General features: G+C 39.8%; 1 protein-coding gene across 3 annotated transcripts in view; it reads left to right on the top strand.

Annotated features, from left to right (window-relative positions):
• The first annotated feature begins 1,203 nt into the window (after nt 1–1,203).
• LOC129697330 (heparan sulfate glucosamine 3-O-sulfotransferase 5) overlaps nt 1,204–11,043 on the top strand; it is a 255,006-nt gene continuing 245,166 nt past the window's right edge. For all 3 annotated transcript variants that reach the window (XM_055635778.1, XM_055635777.1, XM_055635776.1), the window contains exon 1: nt 1,204–2,199. The gene's annotated coding sequence lies outside the window, so the exon portion shown is untranslated. The remainder of the gene's footprint in view (nt 2,200–11,043) is intronic.

The raw sequence follows: 11,043 nt of genomic DNA, 5'->3' as shown, positions 1-11,043 counted from the left end.
TAATATCATGTAATACCATGGCCATACCGTTATCATTAAAATGATTGCATATTCATACAGAGCACAAAGTTATCTTGAATTCAGTCTGGGTGCATGTTTGTGGAATCACTGGCTAATGAAACTGGTCCACAGCCATTACTCATTATGGCAGATCAGTAATGATGAGTTGGAGGAAATTATTTATAATGCTAGAGTTCACCAAACAGCCTCCTTTCGAAACATAAAGGACATCATAATGAGAATAAAACTCACCCACCCACCTTTAATGCTGCAGGTCTTAGCCACAGAATGAGAAATAAACTCATAAAAGAATGAACTGACTACATTAAGAATGAATTTTCATGTGCCATATATTTCAAAGTGGCAAAATAAATTAATTTTTGTTATTTTCTTACTCGTGGCATTTGTAAGGGAGTAAATGGTGGGACTCAGTTGACTTGTTAAATGGAACCTGTTTTATTTATATGTTAATAAAAGCTTCAGGGGAAGCATTCATTTTGCTTCATAGGATCTACTTGTCACTGGAAATGTAAGTGCTTCCTGGACTTGCTGTTGAACACGTGGATTAAAATCTAAGTACATATTTTTAAAATATGCAATGCACTTAAGTGCAATTGACAGAGAATAAAACAGAAATATTTGGAGTCATCTGAAATAGTTTAGAGATGCTGCGTGTAAACAAGCCTTTCAGCCCACCAAGTTCACGTTGACCATCGATCACTCATGTACAAGGTCTATGTTATTCCACTTTTGCATCCTACACACTTGGGGCAATTTATGGAAATTCTGCTTGTCAAGAATTTCATTGTCCTATCTGGGACTCATGACAATAAACTCTTTGGCTCTTGACTCATATAATTGGAATGTGGGAGGAAACTGGAGCACCTGGACAAACCCCTTGCAGTCACAGGGAGAAACTATGAGTCACAGGGAGTCACACGTGCAAACTCCACACAGACAGCGCCCGTAGTCAGGATCGAATCCAGGTCCCTGGCGCTGTGATGCATCGCTGCTCCACCGTGCCACCCCGATCAATCATAACAATGAACTTCCTTTTGACTTTCCAATATGTGTAATGAAACAGGAATAGTGAAATACAATAACTATTTTTTATTATTATGAGTATATTCTACATTGTCTTGAATATAAAACAAACCAAAATCACCAAGCGTAATCTTTCTTTAGTCTGCACTCCCAGAATGGAGCTGTACAGTTAGCCAAATGTTGAATTGTAAGATCCAGAAGGGGTATAATGTTACCCTTTAAATCAAACTTTGTGGATTGGGAGCACCACATCATTGACTCCCTCGTACCAGAACTTAAACTATTAAGCATCCCCCTCAGGCTCAGATGAAACATTGTAATCCTCACATGAATAAATGATGCTGACAAATTTAGACACCTAATAGGTCATTTTGTTCAGGGTGAAAGCTGAGTGCTGACTGATTTACCCTAACTCCACCCCTTCCTCTCCTTTAATCTAGCGGGCTTTTATTTTAATTTATATTGTTGTTGATAATGTGTTTTCATTTCACCAGTGACGCAGAAGAAAATAACAAACTCAGCTTTTGTTCAGCTGTACGCAGAAGCAGCTAGGAGCCTGTCCCAGATGAGCTGTCCACAGTCCATGCAGCAGGCTGTGTACGCTCTCTGCCATAAGTCTACTTCTAATGGCTCCAGACAATACGTACCTCTAAAGACCTCCTATTCCCCACTCAGCATGAGTGGTTGGAGATGCGGAAGTGCAATAAGCCAGTAGTTGCACAGCATCAGACAGAGAGAGGGAGAGAGAGAGAGAGAGAGAGAGAGTGAGAGAGTGAGAGAGAGAGAGAAGCAGCTGGTGAGTGCTGCCTGAGCATCATTTGCCCAGGACAGCACTAACACATATCCATGTAGCTGCAGTGAAGCCTAAGGTTGGTTTGTTAACAGAATACTAAAATAAGGCGGCAGCAGCAGCAGCAGCAGCAGCACCACCAACAGCAAGAGAAGCAGCAGAAGAGGCAACATACTTCAGAATGAGAATGGACACTTTTGAAAGGCAGGAGGCTGCTCTTAATGTGCTTCTGTGTGTATGTGAGGCACCTGGTATCAGCCTCTGTGGGATTTGGGAACATTCAGCCTAAACTCAGGTTCCCTTATATCCTGTTCTGAATCATTCAAGCCAAACATCAGCCATCCCCTGTGGAGGATGCCTAATAGGTAAGCACTATTTTTTTTTTTTTTTTGGTTGGGTAAGGGGAGGGGGTGGGGGGGGGGGGGGGGGGGGGGGGGGGGGGGGGGTGGTGTATGAGAAAGGATTTATTTTTGGCATCAAGAAGACCTGATAGCTGCTAAACGGTGTGGATGAGCAATGGCAGAAAGTTCAGGGTATGTGATGGTGTTTCAGCACTTTGACAGCAGGTACAAGATGTACGTGTGCTTGTGCGTTTGTGTGTGTATGTGGGGTTGTGCTGGGGGGTGGGGAGGGGGGGGGGGGGATGTTATGTACGGGGCTCATGTATACTGGGATAAGCTTGTTTATGGATTGCAAATTTTTGTACCAAAGAAAAGCTAGCATGACCTTTGCAGTGTTAGTACATGAGAGCTTAACCCCTGGTATGCCAGCAGAAAAGGTATCAGGTATGTGTATGTCTACAGAGCTCCAATCCACATGCAACCATCCCATAGGAAGCTGTATTATTTTTTAATTTAACATATTGACATTTGCATTTGATTTATTTTGTGAACGTGCTTGAAATGTGTGTTTGCCAGCTTGCCTCAACAAAAGGGAAATCATATTTTTTTGCAGCATGTTTTCCAGCTGCTCGTTCAGTGATGGTCTAATTTGCTCCGTATGATAATAGATTCAATAATTGTAAATGGGGAAGTGGGCATGCACGTACATTGTTCCATTTAACTTAATGACACTGTAGCACAGAATGCAGCACAGCTGAAAAGATCGTATGCTCCTCCTGAGCCAGCCTGCAGTGACCTTCAGGAAACAAAATGAAATGCTCTACTGACTAAGGAAACAATTGAACTGAAATCAGTGAGGCACAGTGAAGTCCTAAATAGACTTTCTAAATTAAAAGATGTTTGCAACAGCTTGGAAAATGACTCTAAATATGTCAGACCACAGATTGGCTTAATGGGGTGATGCCGCCAAGGAAGTGGTTTAAATGGAATAAAATTTTAAAAGCTACCTCGGGAGATCGCTGGTATTATAGTGGGAAAGGCCATCAAATACTAGTGGGTTTGAGGTACGGCAATACTTAATGCTTCTCTCTGTGCCAGGCATGGTAGTATTCATTTGGTACTTTCACGGTGTCTCGGAAGACCAAAGAATATCTCACCTTTGCTTAAAAACTGACATATCCCTTGTGTAGTCCAAGTTCACTCCCGAATGCTCATCCCATGGGCTGGATGGCGATTGCCATTTTGTGCAGAAGTGTGTTTAACCAGCTACAGAGCTGACAAGGATAATAGTGAGGCAATTTTATGTATTGGAACATATTATGAAATTTTCCCTGTTTTTTTTCCCTGAATTCCTATGAGTTAATACTGGTGGAATTTAAAATTGGAGGCAATATAGGTGTGGTGAGTGCATGCTGTTTAACATTGTTTGCAATCTTCTGTGCACTCTTTTTTGTCAACTTTCCCCCACAATCTTTTGTCCTTTCCTAAAGGCATTGTTCACTTGCCAGAAACTATGGTGCATTGTCCTAATGGCTGAGAATCATGTGTGGTTGTCAGCAATGAGTTTGCCACAATGTTCAACCAGATGATGCATCACAGCTGGGCCTGATCTTGATCCCAGCTATAGATGGACACAAAGTGCTGGAGTAAGTCAGCAGGTCAGGTAACATCTCTGGAGATCTCTTGTCCTGAGCTATTTTTCTCCCTAACCCGAGATAGCTTAACACAGCAAAACTATCTGAGACCAACATTTCGTCACACTCACTCTGAATTCACAGAGTGAGTGTGACAAACTCTGTACGCATACTTATGCCCCTGTCCCACTTAGGAAACCTGAATGGAAACCTCTGGAGACTTTGCGCCCCACCCATGGTTTCTGTGCGGTTCCCGGAGGTTTCTGTCACTCTCCCTAATGGTTCGAAAGTGGTTTCCGCTTCTTCTATGTTCCGGCGATTATTTCAAAAAATTAAAAACAGTCTCCCTAATTAGCCGAAACCGATTGCGATGCTAGTTGAAGGTGGTTGCTGGAGGTTGCAGGTAGTGGAAGGTAAGACCTGCAACCTCCGGCAACCACCTGCAACCTCCGGCAACCACCTTCAACTAGCATCGCAACCGGCTTCGACTAAAAAATTACCGATTTTTAAAACGGCAACCTATTTTTAGTCGCGGCCGGTTTCGAATTTTTTGAAATAATTGCCTGAACATAGAAGAAGTGGAAACCACTTTCGAACATTAGGGAGACTGACAAAAACCTCCGGGAACCGCATGGAAACCTTGGGTGGGGCGCAAAATCTCCAGAGGTTTCCGTTCAGGTTTCCTAGTGAGACAGGGGCATTAGGGCTTCTCAAAGTGAGAATTATTTATGTTATGGTCATTGTGGGAAACGTATACTTTGAAGCAGGAATAGCAGTCTAATATTAAGGATGACCCAGTAGTCTGTGTGGAGTTTGCATGTTTTCCCTGTGACCACATGGGCTTCCTCCCTGTGCTCCAGTTTCCTCCCACATACCAAAGACGTGCGGGTTGGTAGCTTTATTTGCCTCTGTAAATTTCCCCTAGTGTGAAGGAAGTGGATGTGAAAGAGGGATAACATAGAACGAGTGTGTACGGGTGATCGATGGTCAGGGGTGGACTTGATGGGCTGAAGGACCTGTTTCCATGCTGTATCAAAACTAAACTAAACTAAATTGTGCTTTGGTTTAACAAGCCTTGGTATTAATTCCACTCAATAATGTCACTATGGGTTTCCCTCATTTCCTTAGATCTTCTATGAATCTTTTAATAGAGCTTTCTGCTTTGAGCTAGTGCCTGCACAGAACATGAATAGAGGCTACCCAAACTAGCTCATATTTGAATCTTTCATAATATTGGACAGTGACAAAAAACCAGTGTGGAACCCATTGCATCACCTCTTTGCATCTTCTAATCATTCCCAGATATTTATGACTTCCACTGTAATCATCCTATAAGCCTTGTTCTCTTGTTTTATGGTTCATTCAACATCTAACAAATTTAATAATGAACAAGATGAAAAATCATTTAGCTGCTGGTACAGTCTCCATTTTGTCAATTTCCAATTAGGAAGTCACACCAAAATGACCCCTGACACTGCCATCTAGTGTTAGTCGACTGAGCCATGAATGGCCTGTTTCTTTTTTAAATAATGTATTTCCGCTGCAATCGCAAGGTTGCAGACAATGTTAGCATTGATTGTTAAAGAAAGCTCCAAGAATGGCAGTTATAGAAATCCACTCTTGGTTCCTTTGTTAGCTCTCCTCGAAGAAACCTAGTGGAAGGATAAAATTCCTGTAAAATCAAAAGAATTTTTCAACAATAAATATGACTGGAATTTCAATGGTGTTGCCTTGAATGGATGCAATGAACTTGTGGATACTTGCTTACCTGGTGATGAAACAAGACAGTGATAATGAAATACAGGAGTATGAAAAGTCTCTGTAAAAGAGTGGTGACACATGGGCACTAATGATTAACAATGACATTGGATCGGACCATAATATGAGCTCGATTAAAAGGGACTGTTCTCCAGGGAAGCAGTGATAATCAGTTAGAAACAACACTAAACATATCTGACCGGGATAAGTTGGAATTCTTTATTGTAGCTAGATATCTCACACATATATATTTTTTCCAACTTGCTTAATTAGTGGGCTGGAAATAAATTTGCAGAGTGTATGTTACAGTGAAAGTCCAATGGTGTGGCAGATTATGTCAGTAGGCTCCTGTGCAGTGAGTTGTCAGCATGAAGTGCGCATTCTGCAATGCCTTTTATACAGGCAGGGGAGCAGAACAAAATCAGAGCGATAGTGAGTGACTCAGACTCCTTGTACCATCTTCCTAGTGGGCAGATGCAGAGTGGACTGGGATTGTTAACTGTCAGCTCCTTTCAGCAGGAATCAGCCTCAACAACTTTGATGAAGGAGAAGAGAAGGAAACAACTTTTTAAAAATTCAGCCTGTCAACTCTAATCTTTCTACACAAGCAATTTAACATCACCATTGAAATATAATAAATTCCCCAAATGCTGGTTTACTTTTCTGTATGATTTTTTTTTTAAGAACAGGTTACCGTTGTTCATTTTTTAAGCAGGAATGTGCGCTAACAGATATACAGCATGTGATGAAAAGTAGTTCATGTAATTCACAATGAGGAACAGAAGATCCCCTCCCCCAATACACAATCAAATTTATAGGTTGCTTCTTGGTTTTGTTTCAAGTCACAGGAGATTGAGAATCTATTATTCTTCAGCTAACACCAATATATTATCGTGCTTTTGAAAGGAAGGTTCTCCATATTTTTTTTTGTATGTGTTTGCATTGTTGAACATGTATATTGCAGCATTGTACAATGGAATCCATTTTGCACATAATGAGAAAAAGTTAATTAATTGAATTGTTTGTCAAAGAAAAGCTCAATTAAGGCTGCATTTATGACACCGTTACCAAGAGCGCAATATTACCTTGACTAGAAGCATGTGGATTTAAACATGTACAAGAAAATAAGTCATTGTAATTAGAAAAAAATGATAGATGCAAGCCTTGCATTCTTACTGCAGATCATAAGCTGTATGTTTTCAGAAACGCCACAAAGATACTTGATCAGCAATTTCATGAGCAATGCAGTGATATAATAGGATGCTATTGCCAGTATATCCTGATGGCTTTACAGAGCAAAATGAAAGTGGTTCAATGACAATCTGCTAATAATGTAAAGGTAATTAGTGTTTTTAAACTCATTTCAAATGACTTTAAATGGTTAAATCAATTACAGATAATTTTACTGGCAATAACTTAAGTTCATACTCTTATTTAATATGATTACTTCCAAATTCCCCAGGTCATTTCATGCCAGTCAGACAATGGAACATTTCAAACAAGCATTATTGGAAAATTGCCATGGCTTTAATTTCATTCTGCATTTTCCTGAGATCATTTGGGCTTTTATAGAAAGTACGTTAACTGCTTCCTAGAATCCAATGCACGCTTGTTGGCCTAGAAATTTGTATGGTACCACAGTCATTTGACAATTATAAAATATTGAATTATGGTAGAATGCATTTGCATATATTATGTGGTTTGTTTTTGGTCGCTGGCGTTAAATGTTCAATATTATAATGGCTTCACAATGGGCATCACATCTGAAATTCTGTTCTAATGATGTCTTTTCAAATTGTGCATTTAGCACAAGCAATGAATACAAATTACGACCACCAGGAGTCAGAAGTATGCATCTGTTATTTGCATACAAGTTCAAAAAGGGACAGGCAGAGCCTGTAACAGTTGTGTTGTAGAAAAATGGTCTATGTGTGCCATAGAATAATCTGCATGCTGCTACCAAAAAGGTAAATAAATAAAATATATCCACTGGAAGATGAAGCTGGGAGATGGAGGGTTGTTCCTATAGGCTCTGCTTTACAATTAATAGGCTGTTGCTCGCCATTGTAAGTTCAGGGTATTCTCTGTACTCTGTTTTCCCAGCATATACACTGAAGAAGGGTCTTGACCTGAAACATCACCCATTCCTTCTCTCAAGATATGCTGCCTATCCCCCTGAGTTACTCCAGCATGTTGTGACCATCACCCATATACATTCCTGATTGCTGCACTGGTGAAGGCAACTGCTTCCAACAACTAGCTTTTCTGTATCCTTGGAAATATCAATGGAATTGGTTGGGTTTTAAAGGTAAGATGGGGATGGTTAAGGAGAGAGAAATGGTGTGATCCATTTGCTATATAGAAACAATGACAATAGGAAACCTTTGCAAGGCCATGTGTAGTGGGCAGTAGACTGAGTCTAACTTCATTGTCTTTACAATTAGGCAGCCTGGGCATAATTGATTGAATGAGTTCTTGTACGCCTAGATTTTAGGAGGTATGAGGCTTAACTTTGGGACCTCTATCTCTACCAGGAAAGAATGTATCATCTTAAAATAATAGCATACTTCACCTTAAATTAATTACACAATTTCATTCAAACATAAGAGCGGCACAGTGGTGCAGCCTTACAGCACCAGAGACCTGGGGATGCTGTCTGTACCGAGTTTGTATGTTCTCCCTTTTCTCCTGGTGCTCAGGTTTCCTTCCATATTCCAAAGACCTACAGGTTTGTAGGTTATTTGACTTCTGTAAATCGTTCCCAATGTGTAGGATAGAACTAATGCGCATGGGTGATAGCTGGTCAGTGCAGTTTTGGTGAGGCAAAGGACCTGTTTCCACTCTGTATCTCCAAACTAAATGAAAATAAAACTAAATATTCTGAAGAATACATTATGAATTATGGCTTAGGATATACTCAAGGCCTGAGCATTACTTCCTTCCTTGCCTTATTGGAAACATCAGAAGAGCATTTAGATGCTAAGACAGAATCAAAATTGCCCTCTCTTCAGGAAACAATCCTTCCATTTCTTCATCAAATACATGAATGGGCGATACACAGTGACAGAGTGCTCACTAGCAGTAACAAGAAATGAATCATTGCAGTGCCAGAACACTTCCACAATAAATCTTGATGGAACATTTTATTTCTCAATACTTATTCCTCAGTCAAGAGGGCAAAAAAGGATTATCTGTTAATCATCCTGTTGTTAATTGTGGAAGCCAGCTGTGTGCAAATTGGCTGCCACATTTCCTACATTACAATGATGACTACACTTCATTAACTAATGTTTCATTAGCTGTAAAGTGTTTAGAAATGTCTGATCTCAGGAATGGTGCTATATTAAGGCAAATTTTCCTCTATCAGTTTTTTTAAAAAGTTAATGTGCTTGAAGGCAAAATGAGCAATCGGGGTAATTACCCCAGTCTTCAACTATTTTTTATTTCAAAAATAATCTTTGTTCATATAAAGTACAATAACAATTCACACCTCTCTTTACATTTATAACTGTGTTTAGTCTGTACATTCATATTGTGTATGGGGCCTATACATGTATCATGTTATGTACAAGGCACCCTTATCAATAATGTAGAAACAAGGAACTACAGATGCTAGTTTGCCCAAAAGGATACAAAGTGCTGGAGTAACTCAGTCAGGCAACATCTATGGAGAGCATGGATAGTAACGTTTCTGGTCAGGTCCCTCTTTCAGACATTGTGCGGGGGGGGGGGGGGTGAAGGGCAAGAGAAAGCTGGAAGAGACCGTTGTTGATGATGTACCGTTCTCAAAGATGGAACGTCAAGTGTTGCAAAGCTTTTAACATCTTCACCACACATTCCAACATTTCTCCGCCACAACAATGAAATCCAGGTAAGGGAAAATAATCTTCCATCTCCTCACTACAGCATGTTAATAACCTGAAGCTCAAAAAATATATAGAATTCAAGGAAGTCGAGAGGCTTTTACAATGAAATCTGTTGGCCTGGATCTACACTCATCAATGCTAAATATAAATCGTCTTTCCTTCCCGAAGGCCTTAAAGTCTTTAAGACATTCTTAAAATAATACACAGTTCATGCCTGATATCTGTCAACATTAACTTAAAATGTTTTAAAATTGTAAATTATATTTAAAATAATATTAAAAAACATTTAAGTAGTTAATTTTTGCATGGTGTGAATATTCTAAATCCTATGTGAAACAAAAGCTTCCATTTCTGCATCAAATACAAAAATATGAAGACATCTTGATAATTTTATCAGATCTCTGAGTGACTGAAGAGTGGTCAGAATTTGTCATGTGTCTCAATAAAAGCATGCATCAGGCTAAATCTGGGAAATGTCCACTTCCAGTTAGATAGAATTAAAATGGCATTGTCAGTTCTGAATCAGCAAACATAAAACAGAGATTTTTGTGAAAAGAATTGTCGATGAAATGTTGTTCATTTTTATCAATAGTTCATGGTCATACAGGATAACAACTCAATATACTATTATCGACTGCTTTAATATAGCATAAAGTGGGGCATAACAAAGGAGAGTACCTTCATTCAAAAGTACACAGAGGAGACTTTTGCTAGAGCTACACTTAAGAATTTTGCAATTAATTTAATGTTAGGAAAATAAATCAAAGCCAAGTTCACTGTAAATTGATCGTTGGAATATAAATATTCACCTTTGTTGTATTTTTGTACCACCCTTTGTTTCAGCTCCAAGGTTTTTCCAGAGATATTTTTCTATATCTTCTTGGATGGCACAGTGGCGCAGAAGTAGTGTTACAGTGCCAGAAACCCAGGTTCGATCCTGACCAATAGTGCTGGCTGAATGAATGAATGATTGAATGAATGAATGATTGAATGAATGAAAGATTGAATGAATGAATGATTGAATGAATGAATGATTGAATGAATGAATGAATGAATGAATGAATGAATGAATGAATGAATGGATAAGTTTATTGGCCACATAAAAGGAATTTGCCTTGATGCTCCACCCACAAGTGACAACATGACATACAGTGACAGTTATGAATGACACATAAAAAACGAAACATTAATAATAAAACACCTTTGATCAAACATGTGAACCACACAAAATACCAGAGCAAAAGGAGGCTACAGATTTTTGGCTATGGAGTAGAGCTACTACTCGTGGAAAAAAGCTGTTTTTATGTCTGGCTGTGGAAGCTTTGACAGTCTGGTGTCGCCTTCCAGAGGGAAGTGATTTAAAGAGTTTGTGACCAGGGTGAGAGGGGTCAGACAGTGGCAGACTGGTCAGGGTGTCAGCTTGCCCGATGGCAAGTGGGACCCCGATGAAGTGGGCCCCCTATATCGTGGGCCCCTGATGAAGTGGCAACCTTTGTCTCCTGGCAACCAATATTTTTAGACCCAGTCCGCCACTGGTCAGAGATCATCTTACCCGCTCGCTTCCTGGCCCTTGCAGTGTACAGTTCGTTAATGGAGGGAAAGTTGCAGCC

The sequence above is a fragment of the Leucoraja erinacea genome, chromosome 5 (assembly GCF_028641065.1).
Source record: "Leucoraja erinacea ecotype New England chromosome 5, Leri_hhj_1, whole genome shotgun sequence".
Classification (NCBI taxonomy): domain Eukaryota; kingdom Metazoa; phylum Chordata; class Chondrichthyes; order Rajiformes; family Rajidae; genus Leucoraja; species Leucoraja erinaceus.
Note: the sequence above shows the minus strand (reverse complement) of the source record. Positions and strands in the feature narration are given on the sequence as shown.